The 21390-nt window shown below is 42.6% G+C and overlaps 1 protein-coding gene across 1 annotated transcript in view; it reads left to right on the top strand.

Annotated features, from left to right (window-relative positions):
• The first annotated feature begins 2113 nt into the window (after positions 1 to 2113).
• LOC110522842 (receptor-type tyrosine-protein phosphatase S) overlaps positions 2114 to 21390 on the top strand; it is a 402253-nt gene continuing 382976 nt past the window's right edge. Inside the window, exon 1 of the mRNA XM_036939683.1 lies at positions 2114 to 2335. The gene's annotated coding sequence lies outside the window, so the exon portion shown is untranslated. The remainder of the gene's footprint in view (positions 2336 to 21390) is intronic.

The raw sequence follows: 21390 nt of genomic DNA, 5'->3' as shown, positions 1-21390 counted from the left end.
AGATGTGCCAAGCTTATAGAGACGTACCCCAAGAGACTTGCAGCTGTAATTGCTGTAAATGTGTCTTTGCAAAGTATTGACTTTAGGGGGGTGAATAGTTATGCACGCTCAAGTTTTCCGTTTTTTTTTGTCTTATTTATTTTTTGTTTCACTATAAAATATAATTTGCATCATCAAAGTTGTAGGCATGTTGTGTCAATGAAATGATACAAACCCCCCAAAAATATATTTTAATTCCAGGTTGTAAGGCAATAAAATAGGAAAAATACCAAGGGGGTGAATACTTTCGCAAGCCACTGTGTTTTTGTTTATTTATTTTCCCTTTTTTACTTTAACCATTTGCACATTGTTACAACACTGTATATATACATAATATGACATTTGTAATGTCTTTATTATTTTGGAACTTCTGTGACTGTAATGTTTACTGTTCATTTTTATTGTTTGTTTCACTTTTGTATATTATCTACTTCCATTGCTTTGGCAATGTTAACATATGTTTCCCATGCCAATAAAGACCCTTGAATGAAATGTAATTGAATTGAGAGGGGTCAGGGCAAGGTTAGAGGCCAGCAATACAAGGATTCATTTGGAGGGCAGGAGGGAGAGGAGAGTGTCTTCTAGGCTGCACCCTCATCAGTGAGCAGAGGAGGACACACCTTTATGGTTCTGGTGGTGGGACAGAGTTACAGTATAGGGTTAATGAAGGCTCTACCGCTTCAGTCTTTACCTCACATTTTAATGGAGTAGTGCAATTCAATAGATATTGTGTAGAAAAGAGATGCACCGGATTGATATACAGTACCAGTCAAACGTTTGGACACATTCAAAGGTTTTTCTTTATTTTTACTATTTTCTACTATGAAATAACACATATGGAATCATGTAGTGACCAACAAAGTGTTAAACAACTCTAAATATATTTTATAATTGAGATTCTTCAAAGTATCACCCATTTTCCTCGATGACAGCTTTGCACACTCTTGGCATTCTCTCAACAAGCTTCGGGAGGCTGTCACCTGGAAGGTATTTCAATTAACTGTCATCACGGCAATGGGTGGATACTTTGAAGAATCTAAAATCTAAAATATATTTTGATGTGTTTAACACTTTTTTGCTTACTACATGATTCCATATGTGTTATTTAATAGTTTTGATGGCTTCACTATTATTCTACAATGTAGAAAATAGTAAAAAATAAAGAAAAACCCTTGAATAAGTAGGTGTGTCCAAACCTTTGACTGGCACTGTACATACTCTGACTGGATTGAAGTACTCCTCTTTGTCAGTGTGTCTAACTGGGTTTGAACTCAGGTCTCTAGGGTGCAATATGATTGTAAACCTGCTGAGGTAAAGCCTACGCATTAGTTTGGGAAACTAATGCACGTCTTCAGGTAAAGCAAGGTTTCTCATGACACACACGTGTTTTAATGGTATCACCGAACATGTTTTAATGGTGTCACAATATGATTCACTAAAATGGTTTTGAGATCTAGGCCCTGCTACATTGGCCCATACAGAAAATCCTTTGTGGTCTTATGAGGAGTATGCACTTTTCTTTTATGCCACACTGGCTGCATGCAGGGGAGGGAAGTCTTCACATCCTCTCTCACACATTGGTATTTTTCATGCCACCTTTTATTCCATCTAATCCCCGGAAAGGAGGCTGCAGATGCTGATGGACAGCACGGCTGGCAGGGCGTAGGCAACGCCACGACTTCATCACGTCAAGTGGAAGAACTAGATTCGGGAGGGTGAGAAAGTAGCCCACGGGAGGGTCGTCACAAGTTAGCACAGCCACAAAGTCATAAACCCCGCCTATTAATACAATGTATCTGATTTTTTACGTAAGCCTAACTTTAACCACACTGCTAAAGTTATGCCTAACGCTAACCTTAAATTAAGACCAAAAAGTTTAGAAAAAAATGCATTTATTTTTACGATATTTACTTTGTGGCTGTGGTAACTATTGACAAACCCACGGCAGTGGAGGAGAAAGAAGGAGGGAGCTGCGAGTAGAAGGGTGGGCGAAAAAGGAGGGGGACGAGAGAGGAGAAGAGGAGGGCGCTATGACATCACCCTCCATCCAAACGTGGACAGCTGTGGTTTCTCCAAGCGCGGCTGAACAGAACTGCGATACCACACGCGTCCGAGCAACCTGCGCTATCGGGGGATTTAAACACTACTCAGCGCTAGAACCCAAACCGCTTCTCTGGATCTGCCGCAGGACGCTCGCATACGGGATTATTGTTTATTTGTTTATTTGAACAAGAAGATGTGAGTTTTTTTGTGTGAATGCACGATAAGAAAGAGAGGAACTCCATCGCTGATAAAGGTAGGAACAATTGTCTTTTTTTCTAACGGAGTTGTATTTGTATGCTTTGAGGTTCTTCTTTAAAGGAGAAAATATGTATTTCAACGGGTTCTACATTGTGGAATGCGCGACAGGCAGTCTGCGTCCGATAGTGCCTCTGTCCATACTTGTGAATTCAGCTGACCCAGTAGCCTATGAGGTGGATGCAGGCTGCTAGTGGTACCTAAAGAGCAGCTCTCAAGAGTACTCAGATGCCGAACTCGGATGCTATACAAAGTACTTGCTCGACGGACCAAGAAGCGGCGGGGTAGAGCTGACGCTGATACCGCAAAGGTTAGGTGACACTGGTAACCCTACTCCGTAGCCAAAAAATGTGCCGGATGCCCTCCTCTCATATTCTTGTACAGAGCAATCTACTGGTGTGGGCAAACGTTATAGCGGTTTCAAAAATAGCTTGTTATAAAGAAATGTAGAGTAGGGTAGCCTACAGTCGCATCACCGTAGTTTAGACGTTATTGACGTGTCCGTTTGTTGGTTATTACAAGTTTATTCACTTTATTTGATTTAAAATAGCCTTACTGGGTATTTGTTTAACGCAACCATTTGTTACAGTATAAATCCTTGAAGTTTCAGATGTAGTTATGAATAACGCATTACTGAATCATCTTCAGTGAGAAGGTGTATATCTCCACGGGGGTGTACATTAACGAAGCCAACCATGAGAGGCGTTTGCTTAGCATTTAAGACCACCATTCATATGAATGTAGCCTATCCGCCCGGACGAAATCACTTCATACATTCATAGCCTTTTGATTATAAACGGCACGCTACTGGATACTGTACGTTTCAAGAGTTGAATGATATCACACAACATCAACTTGATATCTTGTAGGGGTAGCCCAATGCAAAATGTTGAACATGCATTATTGACATGTGCCTTTATCGTAAAGCGTATCTGACTCTGATCCATGTTTGCGCATTCAATTGCGGGGTTCTTTTCTTCGCCAGGGATTTAGATGTTTAGTTGTGGTGCGTTTTTTCAGGGTGCGCTCTCAAATCCATTCATTGAAAGGTGGAGTCACTCAGGACACGGGAACAGTGGTGGCTGGTGATTGATTGTCTGAGTGCAGGTGACACCCTTGTTTAATGTCATTATCCTATTCCAACCGCATTGACTGTTTCATGTCATTATCCTATTCCAACCACCTTGACTGTTTAATGTCATTATCCTATTCCAACCGCCTTGACTGTTTAATGTCATTATCCTATTCCAACCGCCTTGACTGTTTAATGTCATTATCCTATTTCAACCACCTTGACTAGTGGAGAGATTTTACCTGAAGAGAGTACAGGTTGCTGCTGATTTTAGTCTTATTTTTAGTATTTTATGTATACTCTACATAATTACTTATTTTGTCCTTTGTACTGCCTTTGGGTGTCTATTTGTTAGCCCATATGGAGAATAAACGTTTTCTACTCAAGTTGGCTAGCTGGGGTTTTACTATTCGCAACATACATTTAGCATACATAGACGAGCACACAGCGATTGACTTCGCATATTATGTGGATTTGTTAGGATGGAGATTATAAATACTTGGCGCACAAACATCATGAAAAACGTTAGAAAATGTTTTATTACAAAACATATTTCCTTATTGCCCAAATAGTATAATATTAAAATGCGCAACAGTGGCAGCCAACAAAAAAAACTAACTAACTAAACTAACTAGAATGCTGGTACAGAGAAAAACGAATAAACTCTATCACTTGCGAAATTTGGACTGACTCCTCTCTCTCTCCTGAATGCCCATAAGCATCTGAGAGGACATTTCTCCGAAGATTTCCACAGAAAGCGCGACCCCGCCCCTTGCTCACACGCAGACACTGTAAATAACTAGTAGTCTGAATGAGAGCTACTCCAAAATGTCACCCTGTATGGGTTTGGAACTATTTTACATTATCTGAAGAAATATTTTTCAGTGTTATATTAAGTCTGGGTATAATTGGTAACTGGCCCATTGATTTTTTTTTCATCATCTCTTGTTTTAGAATCCTCCACCTTCCCTCCCCTCCCCTCCCCTCCCCTCCCTCCCTCCCTCCCTCCCTCCCTCCCTCCCTCCCTCCCTCCATCCCTCTTCTCACTCTTCTCCCTCCCTCCCTCCCTCCCTCCCTCCCTCCCTCCCTCCCTCCCTTGCTTTTTTCTGTATTGTATTTAGTAAATGCCAGTATAATGTCTGCTAAATTAAATGAAAGACATGAAAACCACACACCATATATGTTGTAGCCTCTGATATAAATCTATCTAGACCACACATATTCTTTATTATGTAATATTACATGGAACTACATGGAAATAAAGCATGACATCCTCAGTTTTTCCTCCCAGCTCTAATGTTGCCCCCTATAGTGGCCATATCTCCCTCCGTCCACCAGTGCACCCCGGGCTTTTCTAAGAGGTGAATGTCAAGATCAGAGATGTAAGACATTCTCCTTATTCAGTGTTGCATCTCTTCTATAGAGACATTGTCTTACCACTTGAGGATTAAACAAGAGTCTCCTCCACATTGTTCAATTTTCAGTCAGGCCTGTCACAGGACAGTCCCATTACTGGGGCCTTCCCCTAGTTAATGGCTTGTAAATGGTTTATGAAGCGCCCCTCATCAAACTTGTGTTGTTCACACAAAATCAAGTACCTCCATTTCCATTGAAATGACTTGGAAACAACGTTGACTCAAACTGTGTGTGCCCAGTGGGCTGTGTTGCCAACATGCGTGTGCACGCACACACACGCCGGTTGCAATCCCTTTCCCGTGGGATGAGTCACATTCTGCAGTCACTCCACCATCATACAGTATAGTACATGATTCTGGCCACTGCATCGTTAATGCAGTCCAAATGGAATGGATGATTGTGACCACTGCATCGTTAATGCAGTCCAAATGGAATGGATGATTGTGACCACTGCATCGTTAATGCAGTCCAAATGGAATGGATGATTGTGGCCTCTGCATCATTAATGCAGTCCAAATGGAATGGATGATTGTGGCCACTGCATCGTTAATGCAGTCCAAATGGAATGGATGATTGTGGCATCTGCATCGTTAATGCAGTCCAAATGGAATGGATGATTGTGGCCTCTGCATCGTTAATGCAGTCCAAATGGAATGGATGATTGTGGCCTCTGCATCGTTAATGCAGTCCAAATGGAATGGATGATTGTGGCCTCTGCATCGTTAATGCAGCCCAAATGGAATGGATGATTGTGGCCTCTGCATCGTTAATGCAGCCCAAATGGAATGGATGCAGCTGGAGAGGCTTTTAAAGCACCCTAAAGGCACGATGTGTAGCGAGAAACATATAATCATGTCAACGTTATGGAGAACGTTGAATGAAACACACGCTCACTCTCTCTCTCTCACACACACACACACACACACACACACACACACACACTCGGCAGCGGCCATCTAATTATCAGGCAGAAGCTTGTTAGTTGTCACCTCAAGATAAACAGTCAGGGGGGTTTTGGGTAATTTTTCCCGCTGCCGGCAGAATTACAAATTCTAAGTAGGAAAATGTCAATGTGAAAATATCCCTCCTCTCCCCCGGCTGTGCACAAACACATTTGCCCCGACTCATTTGTTTTTGGAGAAATGTAAATAGTGGGTAAAGGAAAGGTTGACATCCACAGACTCCCCACCCTGAGCCCCCTCAGAACTCACAGTAATTTAGACAGGGTCAGAGGATGCTAGAGGAACCCACAACTGGTGCCGCCAGTTCTCTTCTGCGGCCAAATGGTGGCGCATACAAGTGTTCTTATCAGGCAGCATATGGTCCTCAAATATATATGCAAATTCTGTCCTGGAACACACAGAGAAGGTAGAAAAAAAATCACTTGCATTCAATTGCACAGATAGATCTATTGGTCTGTCGTCATCACTGAAAACTTGCTAGGTCCTTGATGATATACTGTATTGTACATTACCATTCGAATTAGTGGCAGAAAAAAAAAACTATTATTCACCACTAAGTTTCCATTCTTATTTTGCTCCACTGTGAAGCTTGACACTTTAATGGGTTTGATGTGTATGCAAGTGGGGCTGTCGGGAAAAGGCAAACTGAGGACGGGGACCACTGCATGCAGAAAGCCAGGGACGTCTCCTCACATCCGAGGAGAGAGATCAAGTTCACTCTCCTCTACTCCGTGGCTGCTGGGAGAAACGCCTAGGGGCTTCTCTTGTGTCAGACTGATTGGAAGGGGAATACACGGAGTGATCCGGGGTCAGCACTGTCTCAAAGTTGTCTCTCTGTGAAAGGGGGAACCTGTACTGTGTTCTTGGGGGATGAGAAAGAAGGTGACACTAACAATGAAGGTCTGCTTGGTTATGTGTATTTCTCTGCTTAATTGATAAGGAGAGAGGGAAGGGATGGAGGGAAGAAAGGAGGGGGGTGAGCTGTAGCAGGAGATGCTGCTGGGAATTCTGAAGAAATCATTAAGTGCAGATTTCCGTCGCTTTTTTTCTGGGATACAGGCTCAAGGTCTGATTGGAGGTTAGGTTGTGTCGCTTCCACAGATCGCGTAACACATAGATAGATATAGCCAAGTTATCAAATCAAATCAGATTTGATTGTTCACATACACATATTTAGCAGATGTTATTGCGAGTGTAGCGAAATGCTTGTGTTGTGCACTGTATGTTACCTATTGGTTAACATCCTAATGAAGGTATACCATCTCACAGGTTTTAAGTATCATTCAAGTATCATTGAGTATGTTTCCTGAAGTGAATTCTCCATTTTGTTCATTTCTCACCGTGTAGCCATCTTAGTAATGTTGCATAATCACAGCAGTGTAATAACTGGACACAGAGATAATTACAGATTTATCAACGCTGTTAATAGAGGGAAATTACACAACGTACACTGAGACTTCACAACATTAAGAACATCTGCCCTTCCCATGACCAGGTGAATCTATGATACCTTATTGATGTCACTTGTTAAATCCACTTCAGTCTGTGTAGATGAAGGGGAGGAGACTGGTTAAAGGAGGATTTTTAAGCCTTGAGACATGGATTGGGTGTGTGTGTCATTCAGAGGGTGAATGGGCAAGACAAAAGATTGAAGTGTCTTTGAACAGTAAGGTAGTATGTGCCAGGCGCACCGGTTTGTGTCAAGAACTGCAATGCTGATGGGTTTTTCTGCGCTCAACAGTTTCCTGTGTGTATCAAGAATGGTTCACCACCAAAAGAACATCCAGCCAAATTGACACAACTGTGGGAAGCATTGGAGTCAACATGGGCCAGCATCCCTGTGGAACGCTTTTGACACCTTGTAGAGTCCATGGCCCGACGAATGGAGGTTGTTCTGGGGGCAGAAGGTGGGTTGCAACTCAATTAGGAAGGTGTTCCTAATCTTTTGTATACTCCGTGTATAAGACACATCAGTATGTTTGAAAATATATTACAGATGTAATCAAAGGATCATTTGAGTGGTTGTGAGAGCGTGCCTGCTGTAAACATGCCTGCTGTAAACTGGCCAAAAAATATTATGTTAGCTTTTACCTGGAAATAGGCAAGTTGAAGAGCATTGTGGACAAGCTGAAAGCAAGGGAAAGGATTTTGTCTCGTTGTGTACTCAACAAATCTTTTTGAGCCAATATGATTGATGACATGATTATTGACATGTGAGAGTAGAATTCTTAATTGCCCATGAGGGAATTTCTCTTGTACTTTCCTTCTTAGAAGCACTGACAAAACACAACACGAGGTACAGATGTACTTAGTTCATAACACATTGAATTGGCTAAACATGAAACAACAGTAAATGTAGTTTACATACTGCACAGCTTGAGAAACCAAGCTGTGATTGGTCCCCCACCCTCCCAGCACAGGCAGGTTCCCCTGTCTCCTATCAGCTCCATACAGATTGGTTAACAAACTCTCCCTGGCAGGATGCCTTCCTTCTGGAAAATTGACAATTAAGAGCCCTATCATTGGCCGAGGCATCGAGGAAGAAGTCTCTCTCGGGGCAAGGCTGTTAACGAGGCTAGCGCCACATGGCCCCTCGAGTCCTAACTCTTGAAGGTCAGCGCGACATTTCGCCTCCTGCTTCTTTGCCATGACAACACAGTCGCCGGTCGCCGTGGACAACGTTTGTCCGGGCGAGGGGGGCCGTTAGGGTAACGCGTTGTGACAACGGCAGCAAGTCGCTGTCGTTAGTTGTTAACCCTGTTAGTTAGAACGCGCCATTACCAGTTAAATATCTATGAATGATTCATCATTTTCATGTTCAATGCTTTTATGTTTTATTGAGGTGGTACTACAATGCTCCCTGTGTGTGTCGTGTGCTTGTTGTGTGTGTTGTTTGTGTGTGTGTGTTGTGTGTGTGTGTTGTGTGTGTGTGTGTTGTAGGACGACTGATGCTTCAAAGAAGGACCAAGGCTCGGGCATCAGAATTAAGATAAGGGAGGGATCTATGACCTTGTACAGTTCATCTGCAGATATAATAAAATCTTAATCTTCAAGAATAATCCATTTAGACTCTGCTGTATGCGTGGCCATATGGTGCTGTGCAAGCTTCCCTTTTTATTTAACCTTTTATTTAACTTGTATTTAACTAGGCAAGTCAGTTAAGAACAAATTATTATTTACAATGATGGTCTACCCCGACCAAACCCTAACCTGGACGATGCTGGGCCTATTGTGCGCCTCCCAATGGGATTCCCAATCACGGCCGGTTGTGATACAGCCTGATACAGCCCATTTGGATACAACAATGGACCTGGGGAACTTAAAAGTAAGGGGCAGAGGGGAAGATAGATAGAGAAAGGGGCACCAGGCCTTTGTAAGAGGCATCAATGATTATTGATCAACATGCATATATAGATACAGTATGTCTGCCATTGTGCCTGTTTGAAACATGTATGGCCTACCTTTCTGGATTTGTATATGTTCCTCCCCCTCTCTGCCTCTTCCTTTCCTGCTGGTGAGTTACATACACCAGCTACCTACAACAGCTGCCTACACAAGCTACCTACAGCAGCTACCTACAACAGCTACATTCAACAGCTACCTACAACCGCTACCTACAACAGCTACATTCAACAGCTACCTACAACCGCTACCTACAACAGCTACATTCAACAGCTACCTACAGCAGCTACCTACAGCAGCTACCTACAACAGCTACCTACAACAGCTACCTACAACAGCTACCTACAACAGCTACCTACAGCAGCTACCTACAGCAGCTACCTACAACAGCTACATTCAACAGCTACATTCAACAGCTACCTACAACAGCTACCTACATTGCTGCCACTGTCTGCTACTGACTCCCCTCTGTTGTCTCAGTCTATATATTCTCCTATTACCGGCTCAAACAAAGCTTCATGAATCCAAATGGATTTGTCTATCTGATTCCCATGCCATTACTTACTAACCCTCCCAGAGATGTAATGTTCAGTGTTCTATTGGGCTTCAGACCATGCATGTGGGTGAATCCAAATTCTGGGATTGGAAATTGGAATTTCAGTGCTCTGTGTTTTTGTCAATGAGGATGAACAGACTCGTCTATTTGTGTGTGTCACTCGTGATGGCTAACAAGCTAAAAACACCAGGGAAAAGGATAGGCTAAGGTGACACGCCTAACTGTTGCTTCAGTAGGCTTATGTTAGTTTTTGTCAGCCTTTGTGTTTGTGAATTTGTGTCCGTATCTCCGGCTGGCCGTGTAGTCTCACAACAACCCAATCAGATGTGCTAAACCGCGGTCTAGCTATTAGCGCATGATAGCATATCAGGAGGATTACGTTCTAATTGAACAATTTCCCCATCGCCGCACTTTGCCGAAGCCAAGCATTATTTATTGTTTGTCCAGTGCCATCGATTAAAGGACTCTAGTAATTGTTTTGTCTGAGCTTGATTAACAAACCTGTGCTTTCTCCAGCCAACTTGTTCAACACCTGCCTTAACTGTTAGCATTAGGCTAGGCCCTTTGGCTTCTCCATATTATTTGGTAAATATTTTCTTAACTCTTTCTTGAACTGCACTGTTGGTTAAGGGCTTGTCAGTAAGCATGTGACATGTTGTATTTTGCGCATGTGACAAATAACGTTTGATTTGATTTGATAGAGAGGAATGTTGTGCAAAACGAAGTGTTTTTGCCTTTCGCTTGTTTACTAATTTTCAAAGCGAGGATAGAGTTTCATGAAGAGGAGATGGGTGCCAGGGTTCATTAGCTGAGCTAACAGTGCTTAGTCAATAGTTCAAAATGGCCGCCTCTTATCAATGAGTATGGTGGGTCACTGGGCCTCAGATTTAAGAGCAAGGAGCTATGCATGTGCAGTGTACTTGTGCTCTGCTGTGGATGGATGGGTCTGTGTAATCTATGGAATGTTGAGAATGTGCCGGGTTGAACTTGTTTTTGACTTCCATAATCCCGAAGAAATGCGTGGAGAAGGGAGGGAGGGAGGATTCCCAGGTGCGGGATGTGGAGGAGGAACAGGAGAAGAGATGATTGAAAGCCAGGGAGCAGCCAGAGGTCCCGACATGTTTTCAGACACAGGGAGCGTAGAATATTGTAGCTCTATGATAGCTCCTAGAGAGGGGTCGGGCCGCCTTTCCCAAGCATAAGCAGCACGCGTCAAACCTCTATTCTCCATATCTAGCATCATACTTCTGCCTCTTGCCTCTGTGTTCAAGATGTATGATTATTTTTTAACTTGTACCATCTTATTTCTGCTTCCTGCCTCCATGTTTGAGTTTTTCATGGTTATTTAGTTTTTGGGTGGCTGCTTGTTAGTTAGCCACCTCGTTCCGCCGACCAGTAGGAGGATATAGATGAAAGGCTCGGTAGAGGGATGCCGTCTACTTAAAGGTAATTTATATCTTCTGTCACTTTGTTTGGGCGAGGGAGGAAATGACAAAACGCTGGTTGTTTATGACCCCCAGTGCTGGTAGGCAGCTTTCTAGCAGGAATTTGCTTCTTCTTCTCTGTTTAATTCATGTCCTTGGAGGTGTGTGTTAGTGTAGCAGTGAGGGGAATCTCACAAGGCTTAATTAGAGAGAAAAAACACACAAACTCTCTCAATTCCCAGGCTATCGCCACTGCCTTGGTATGTGATGCTCCCCCCCCCCCCCCCCCCCCCCCCCCCAATTAAATCATGAAGACCGTTGACAAACAAATCAAGCTGTCAATTTCTCAACGGTACCCCGTTCATCATTTTGATTAATCTCACAGAGATGGGCTGGGTAGATATTGGAAATAGGCTTGACTTTTTGCTCTCTCAATTCAATTCAATTCAATTCAAGGGGCTTTATTGGCATGGGAAACATGTGTTAACATTGCCAAAGCAAGTGAGGTAGATAATATACAAAAGTGAAATAAAAAAATAAAATTAACAGTAAACATTACACACAGAGAAGTTACAAATGTCATATTATATATATATATATACAGTGTTGTAACAATGTACAAATGGTTAAAGTACACAAGGGAAAATAAATAAGCATAAATATGGGTTGTATTTACAATGGTGTTTGTTCTTCACAGGTTGCCCTTTTCTTGTGGCAACAGGTCACAAATCTTGCTGCTGTGATGGCACACTGTGGAATTTCACCCAGTAGATATGGGAGTTTATCCAAATTGGGTTTGTTAAACTCCCATATCTACTGGGTGAAATTACACAGTGTGCCATCACAGCAGCAAGGTTTCTCTCTCTTAAAACTGTAGATTCCTAGAGCTCAGAAAACATGGCATGTTTTTTGTTTTTGAATTTTTCAATGTTTTAAGATTGGCAGATGAGAGGAGTAGGACACCTCATGCCTTGGTCCAACTGTAACCTCTTGATGACTCAGCAGGGCCACTGGAGAGAGGGAGAGAGAGAGGGAGAGAGGGGGAGAGGGGCAATATATCTGTGAATTCAGCAAGTTACTTTTTAATTGACAGGAGAATAAAGGCCTGGTTCTCTGCCCAAGAGCCGCCATTGCTGGGCATGTTTCATGTCATTTCAACTGAATTCTTTCCTCTGTTTCTAATTTTCCTCTCCCTTTCTCTCTCTCACACACACACATTTTCTCTGTCTCTCATTTTCTATTTCTCTATATCTCTCTTTTTCACTCTTTCTCTCTCTCACACACACACACACATTCTCTCTCTCTCATGTTCTCTTTCTTTATATCTCTCTCTGTTGTTCTCTCTCACACACACATTATCTCTCTCTCACACGCACATACACATTATCTATCTCTCTCTCTCTCTCACACACACACATACACATTATCTCTCTCTCTCTCTCTCGTTCTCGTCTCAGCTGCTCAACTCCCTTCCATTTTCCACTGTTCCTCCGTTCTCTCCCTTTCTTCCCTCTCTCTCTTCTCACCCTCTCTTATCTCCCTCTCGTCTCTCTCTGTCTGTCTCCTTGCCTTTATCTATTTGCATTTCCCTCTTGAGTTCTCTCCTGGCTCATCTCTCTGCTTGTCATCTACTCCGTTCGACTTCTAAAGCATTCTGGAGTTTCTTTTTAAATAGGGAAATTAAGACAGATAGGGACTAAGGGCAAGCAGTGTTTAGAGACATTCCTCGGCAGTCAGCTCTGGAAAATATAGGCCAATCTACAGTACTAAGCCAGTACCATTTTAAGTTTGGCACTTAAGATGAATTAGTAATAATTATTGTCTCATAACTGGAGATTTGTTATCCATTGTCTAATTTAATAAAAACCAAAGGTTGTTGTACTAACTTAACACTCATAGTGAAAATGACTGATTTTAAATGAGTGATGATCCTCATTTGTTACAATACTTTGTGTGTCATGGCATAGATGAAGCCTAGCCTCCAGTTTGAGAAACTCTTTCAATTGTGCTTCCCACTGCATCTTGACTTGCAGAGTTTCAGATTTAGTCTAAAGTGCTAAATCAAATGCGAACCCCGGTTAAAGCAAAAATATGTAACTTTTTTGGATGACCCGACGAAATAGGAATTTGAGTTATAGATCTTTAATTCTCATTGAAAGCAAGTCTTAGAAGCAATATATCTGTTCTATTTCTTATGTATTGCACACCAGCTTCAAACAGCTGTGTGTTTTATTTATTTAACTAGGCAAGTCAGTTATGAAACAAATTCTTATTTACAATGACGGCCTACCCCGGACGATGCTGGGCCAATTGTGCGCCGCCCTATGAGACTCCCAATACACGGCCAGATGTGACGCAGCCTGGATTTGAACTAGGGTCTGCAGTGACACCTCTTGCACAGAGATGCAGTGCCTTTGACCGCTGCGACACTCGGGAGCCCTACTATGTGTTTCGTTATGGAAAATATATTTTAGATGGTACAATGATTCTCTACACAATGACTGCCTGTTTTGTTACGTAAACAGTTTTTGGGGGGCAAACTATTAGAATTTGAGCAACCAGGAATTGGCGTAGCGATTTGTGCTTATTGGAAATAAGCATGGCTTTTTGCTCTCTCTCACTTAATACTGTAGATTCCTAGAGCTCAGAAAACATGGCATGTTTTGCATTTTCATGCCTGTCCATGGAATCCTAAACCTTGGCACTTTCACGGCCATCTTTGTTTGTATTTTTTGTTCTTGAAAGCAGTGATCTGCTTTCATTGCCTTCACTGGAATGGCATAGATGTGCAAAGTGTATTCTCTTGTATTGCACAAGTGTGTGTGTGAAGGGGGGGGGGGGGGGGGGGGGGGGTGTCAATTACTGTTAGACAACAGTTAGATATAGACTAAAATGTATCGCAACACTCTGTATCGACTGAAATGATAAACTTCGTATTTTGCCTCACTCAGGATTAACATACATAAGCATAACATACCTAAGCATAATTGATATGCAAGTCAAACTTCCTCCATTCCCATCGGTAAAAGGATTGAAATGATGACTCACTGGGGAGAGGGCGGCAGGTAGCCATGTGGTTAAGAGCGCTGGGCTAGTAACCGATAGGTTGCTCCTTTGAATCCTCAAGCTAACTAGGTGGAGAAAAAAAAGTTAGATGTTCCCTTGAGCAAGGCACTTAACCCTAATTTCCCCTGCTTAACTGACTAAAATGTAGAGTGATAAAAGGTACATTTTTGGATTTCTGTGCCTTTTAGTCGAGACAATTGGCTACTGGACAACTGTCTCTCTCAAAATCTTGAAAGTCCATGAAAGAAGTTGATATCCAAATATTTTTTTTTCAAAAGGATGATTTGGTCTATTCCTGAATACTTTCATATGGTACACTACACGTACATAATATAATAATGTATGCCATTTAGCAGACGCTTTTATCCAAAGTCACCTATAGTAATGCATGCATACATTTTACGTACGGGTGGTTGCATGTGTCACAATCTACCAACTGAGCTACAAAGGAGAGGAGAGCAGAGCAGTAGCTACTCGCTACAGAGAGCAGTAGCTACTCGCTACAGAGAGCAGTAGCTACTCGCTACAGGGAGCAGTAGCTACTCGCTACAGGGAGCAGTAGCTACTCGCTACAGAGAGCAGTAGCTACTCGCTAGTGCATCGTCTTATCGTCTTAGACGATAAGACGATGCACTAGCGAGTAGCTACTGCTCTGCTCTCCTCTCTTTTGAACGTCTAGGGCCTAAACTATCTACATCTTGTCAGGAATAAAACGCACCCCTGCCCCCAGCTGTATCTTGACAGTGTAATGGATTCAATATTGTGATAGTGTTTTATTTGTGGCCTACCGAAGCCCTGACTTCATACTCTCTGTGTCTCTCCCTTCTTACTCTTTTGACAAATTTGCCCTAATTTATGGCTATATAAAAGGCTTGAAGGCAATCCTTTCTCCGCTCTCGGTCTCTCCAGATCGCCTCCCCCTGGGCCAGATCTAAACCCCCATACAAATGTCCTATCTTCATTTCACCAGTTTGTCACAGCAGGAAAATAATCCTGCAGCAACAGGACATGTGAATTAAAATTGATCAACATTTTTGTACGGGTTGATACATTTTTCTTAAGTGGAAATTAAAACTTTACATGCCCTTTTAAACCGTTTAAAAGTGTGCAGGATTATTTTTCCTGCTGTGAAAATTCTCTGCAACAACAGAGTGATGAAATTAAGATAGCAGATCTGTGGGTCTTAACGCTTTGTAGCCGGCTAATGCTCAGCATAAGGAGCTAACCTACAGATAGTTAATCATTCTGTTATGGGTGTCGGCCACCAACTTGTAAGGTCTATTCCTTGCTTCTTTCTTCTCTTCTTTTGTTGTTGCGCAATGTCCTTGAGTTTCTTTAGAAGGCGATTGAAATGCAATATAGCTCTGTATTCTCATTGTAATCTGGGGTGTCCTATTTCTTTATCACAGTGTGGAGCTACTGTACATAGTGCATGTGGAGTGATGCTAATTGTTGGAAGTGTCTGATTGAATGGCCTCTTAGTTCTGGCTGAGACAGGTTAATGGGTCTTAGTTCTGACTAAGACAGGTTAATGGGTCTTAGTTCTGGCTAAGACAGGTTAATGGGTCTTAGTTCTGACTGAGACAGGTTAATGGGTCTTAGTTCTGGCTAAGACAGGTTAATGGGTCTTAGTTCTGGCTGAGACAGGTTAATGGGTCTTAGTTCTGGCTAAGACAGGTTAATCGGTCTTAGTTCTGGCTGAGATAGGTTAATCGGTCTTAGTTCTGGCTGAGGCAGGTTAATCGGTCTTAGTTCTGGCTAAGACAGGTTAATGGGTCTTAGTTCTGGCTACGACAGGTTAATGGGTCCTAGTTCTGGCTGAGACAGGTTAATGGGTCTTCATGGCCAAATCTATCCTCCTGCACTATGGTTTCAGAGTTGGACTCTCTCTGTATCTCTGTCGCTCTGTCTCTGTCTCTCTCTCGCTCTCTGTCTCTTTCTCTCTGTCTCTCTCTCTGTCTCTCTCTCTCTCTCTGTCTCTCTCTCTCTCTCTCTCTCTTTGTCTCTCTTTGTCTCTCTCTCTTTCTGTCTCTCGATCTCTCTCTCTCTCTTTCTCTCTCTCTTTCTCTCTCTTTCTCTGTCACACACACACACACACACACACACACAAAATCTCTCTTTCTCTTACACACATCCACACACACACAGCGTGCACAGCTTGTCCTTCATAATATCACAGATGACATTAATCTTTAAATGACTGTTGGCTCATCCCAAGACTTTCAATCCATTAGAGAAATAGCTAAGAAGTGAGATGAGAGAGAGAGAGAGAGGTTGTAATAGAGAGAAACGGGGAGAAAAAGAAGGGATGACATGAATGATAATGGATGATGAACCTGTACCATAACAACATCCACGCAGAGAGAAGGGAGCAAATTATTGTTACCCTCTTTAGGTAGCCCTTTGTGGACAAACGTTTCAGGTTAGCCCCCCACACCTTTACTCACCCCCTCTCACTCCTCCCACCCCAAGGTCAGCGGGGACCAGGTTGCTAAGCTACGCTCTGGCCCATCCCCCTGCAGTGAGATATGGTGCGTCGGACATCATTACCCTTGTTGTGACAGGTTTCATGTGTCGCCCCAGGAACCATACATCAGGCTGACTGATAGGAAGGCCAGACCAATAGCATCCAACCAGCCAAGTGGCCTAACACAGCATTCACCACTGCAGCCCAGTTTGGAAATAGTTTGTTTATTTGTTCCTTCCTTCCTTCCTGACCTATTTGTGGCTATCAGTGATTGTGTGTTGATAGGGTGTGATATATAGGAGTGGAACCCTTATTTAAACCAATCCTATCATGTCAGATCTGTGATAGGAGGAAGGAATATTTCTGAAATATATTCCAATATGTTCTGTAAAGGACCAACCATGCACATTTTCTCTGGGGGACTTTGGCAAGCTTGCACCCCAAGGGGGGAACAGAGTGAAATAAAGACGGTAGACAAAACCCTGTCCCGCTGTGGACATTGCATAGATTTCTCTGTAGATTTTTTTTGGGGGGGGGGGAACAGTTCCTCCACTCAAAATTCCCAATTGAATCCCCTGTGATTACAACACAATAGTAATAGTAGTTGTGTCTTCTCATTGGATAACTGCCCTTCACTGCAACCTGACCTCTACCTCGACAGCCGAACCCCATCAACCCTGCCTCCACACTGAACATGTCTCTCTTAACCACTATACTCTGCATTGATCTGTGGTCCTATCAGTGTGTGGGTTCTAAGAAAAGTCCCATTGACATGCTTTGTGGTGGTATCAAAATGAATCTGCTTAAAGGAGGATCCTTAAGAGCCTTCAGAGCCAACTCTTAAGCTATTTGATCCATGATCCAATAGCTTAATTTTTGTGTGTGTGTGTATTTATGTGTGTGTGTGTGTGTGTGTGTGTGTGTGTGTGTGTGTGTGTGTGTGTGTGTGTGTGTGTGTGTGTGTGTGTGTGTGTGTGTGTGTGTGTGTGTGTGTTTGTGTGTGTGTGTGTGTGTGTGTGTGTGTGTACATGCATGTGTTTCATTCATTGAAAGACCCCCATTGGGTAGGGGTTTGAAAATGAAAACGTTTCAACGAAGTTGGAATCCTTAACATTGAGAAAAATCTATTTTCCTCCACAAATTTAAAATCCCAGTGCAGTTATCACAAACATATAATTTTCCGTGTTATAGCCTAACTATACGGTAGTCTATAAAGGGAAATTGTGTAATTAAAAAAAACAGAGAGGAAGAGGTGAACTTTAGGCTACTTTGGTGAATTTGCGAGACACGCTAGACAAGATATTGGCGATACAGATTACCAAGACATTCTTTCTTCCTTCTCTCCCCCTCCTCTCTCTCCCTCACGGTGGTTCGCCTGGGCTTGCTCTTCGCTAATGATGTGCGTGTGTGTTCAGTCTTCGGTCTGTTGTGTGTAGACTATCCTAGCCTATTCATTGATGATAGGTATTGCTTTACTGAAGTTGCAAGACATTGCAAGCCAAGAAATGGCAAGATACAGCATTCCATTGCGAAATGCAGTTTTTGATCGAAAGGCCTGGTGGTCCTTTGTAGCTCAGTTGGTAGAGCATGGTGTTTGTAACGTCAGGGTAGTGGGTTTGATTCCAGAGGACCACCCATATGTAAAATGTATAACTGTCTGTCGCATTGGATAAAAGCGTCTGCTGAATGGCGCCTCTTATTATATTGCACAGTTGTGTCTGCCTGGTGGCCAACCTGACTATACTGTGCACCTCCCATCTCACTCCGTCCCTCGCTAGCTCGCTATGAAAGATGCAAGTGTCTGTGTTCTAGAAAGTATGGCAACTAACCTAGTCTTTTCCGTTCCAAAATATTGAATCTTAGCAGAATCGAATCTTGATACTCAGAAATAGGAGTCGACTCTCCACAACTACGTCGTTAACTTCTCATGACTCTCAAATCCGCATGCGGGAGCGTAACCATAGCCTCAAACTAATTAGCATAACGCAGCGGACATAAATCTTCCTAGAAAATCTTCCTATTCATGAAAATCACAAATGAAATATATTGAGACACAGCTTAGCCTTTTGTTAACCACACTGTCATCTCAGATTTTCAAAATATGCTTTACAGCCAACTCCAGACAAGCATTTGTGTAAGTTTATCATGGCATAATGCTATGCTAGGCTCTGCTGGCAGCAGGCAACATTTTCACGAAAATAAGAAAAGCAATCAAATTAAATCATTTACCTTTGAAGAACTTCGGATGTTTTCACTCAGGAGACTCCCAGTTAGATAGCAAATGTTCCTTTTTTCCAAAAATATTATTTTTGTAGGCAAAATAGCTCCGTTTGTTCTTCACGTTTGGCTGAGAAATCGACCGGAAAATGCAGTCACTACAATGCCAAACTTTTTTCCAAATTAGCTCCATAATATCGACAGAAACATGGCAAACGTTGTTTAGAATCAATCCTCAAGGTGTTTTTCACATATCTATTCGATAATATATCCGTCGGGACAATTGGTTTCTCATAAGAAGCGATTGGAAAAATGGCTACTTGTGTACTTTATGCAAGATTTTCTGCTGGAGCCATCATGTGACCACTTGCTAAAAGTGGTCCCTTATGGCTATTCTTCAACATAAATGCGTCAAAAGACGTCACAATGCTGTAGACACCTTGGGGAATAAGTAGAAAACGTAAGCTCATTCGTAGCTCATTCACAGCCATATAAGGAGTCATTGGCATGAGGCGGTTTCAAAAAATGCGGTACTTCCTGATTGGATTTTTATCTGGGTTTGCCTGTAACATCAGTTCTGTTGCACTCACAGACAATATCTTTGCAGTTTTGGAAACGTCAGAGTGTTTTCTATCCAAAGCTAAATCATATGCATAGTCGAGCATCTTTTCGTGACAAAATATCTTGTTTAAAACGAGAACGTTTTTTATCCAAAAATGAAAATACTGCCCCTAGAGTCGACACAGGTTTTAACAGTTGGAAGAATGGCAGAGAAAAGCAAGCGACAGCAGTGAAGTCCGGGTATGACAATATTTTGAGAAGTTAAATGAGAAGAAAATGAAAACCTTGAGAGGTGGAATTGAGGTACAGCAATGGTAGTAACCATCTGAAAGGGACGCACCGTGAGACACAAACCATTTCTGGCAGCAACGCAGCTGCATCGGGAATTCACATAGAATTTTAGTCATTTTTTATTATCGTTTTAATGGAAAAGCAATTTAAAAAAAAGCAGTTTTAACGTTAAGAACGTTTCTCCATTCGTCACATCCCTAGTATCGGATCAAGGCCAGACTTTAACAATCAGCCTGAATCTCAGTCAAACACAATGTAATTAAGTAATGACTCAGTACATTGAGAGACAGACAACATGCTGTAGTTAGTGTAGTAGATAGTAATATTCCTGCAGATGCACACCTGGAGTGTTGGAACATTATTGGTTTGGGGTCTGTGGCCTAAGGGAGAAATTATTCTCTTTTCGGGGGATTTAGGCTACAGGAAAACATTTAGGGAAGGGAAAAGGGAAAAACCTAGTCAGTTGTACAACTGAATACAGTCAAATGAAATGTGTCTTCCACATTTTAACCCAACCCCTCTGAATCAGAGAGGTGCGAGGGGCTGCCATAATCGACATCCACGTCTTCAGTACAAAATAGTAAGCGTTTTCTATGTGTTGTCCCAGTTTTTTGACTATATTATCAGTGGCATGAAATCAGGGTTCCTTTTGATGCTGTTATAAAGTAGGTTATCTAATGGTGTATCCAGTAAGTCATAACATATTTCTGATAGTAGTTCAGGAGTTCACTAAACCAGTAATATACCTGTACAAAACTGTATGGAACAACAAAGTTGTCACAGTTACAACCTCCTCTAACATGTGTCATGGCAGGCTTACAGAGTTGTACAGTTGGCTCCATGGCTAATCTTTGAAATAAAGTGTTACTGTTGTTCTCCGACAGTAATGCCCTCCATGTGTAGAGGTGAGCCAGGGAACAAGTTGACCCGGGCCATTTGTCTTTGCCACAATATAAGCCTGCACAGTTCATAGCTTGTGTGTGTGTGTGTGTGTGTGTGTGTGTGTGTGTGTGTGTGTGTGTGTGTGTGTGTGTGTGTGTGTGTGTGTGTGTGTGTGTGTCTGTGTGTGTGTGTGTGTGTGTGTGTCTGTGTCTGTGTCTGTGTCTGTGTCTGTGTCTGTGTCTGTGTCTGTGTCTGTGTCTGTGTGTCTGTGTGTCTGTGTGTCTGTGTGTCTGTGTCTGTGTCTGTGTCTGTGTCTGTGTCTGTGTCTGTGTCTGTGTCTGTGTCTGTGTGTGTGTGTGTGTGTATGTGTGTCTGTGTGTGTGTCTGTGTGTGTGTGTGTGTGTGTGTGTTTAAAAGAGTGAGACTGACCAGGCTACAGAGGGACGTAAATCATTCTGTTTTTCCCTCCGCCTCATGTTGTGTGAGTTGAAGCCTGATGGATGGATGGCTGCTCTCTGGCTCCTCTGAGTCCAGGCCTGAGTATTGACAAGCCAGGCCTCTGTGGAATATCTCCCTCCCCTTTGCACAACCATACATCTCTCCAATGTAAAGTTCAAATTTAGGCCTGTAGGCCAAAATGTCTGTTTAGTGGTGATGGAAGGTCCATCACGTTTAAAAGGTTGCTTCATGAGACCGGCCTGTGTCCAGCCATTGAGTGGGGTCGAGACCGTTTCGTG

The sequence above is a fragment of the Oncorhynchus mykiss genome, chromosome 1, assembly GCF_013265735.2.
Source record: "Oncorhynchus mykiss isolate Arlee chromosome 1, USDA_OmykA_1.1, whole genome shotgun sequence".
NCBI classification, from domain to species: Eukaryota; Metazoa; Chordata; class Actinopteri; order Salmoniformes; family Salmonidae; genus Oncorhynchus; species Oncorhynchus mykiss.
This window is presented reverse-complemented; position numbering and strand designations above follow the sequence as displayed.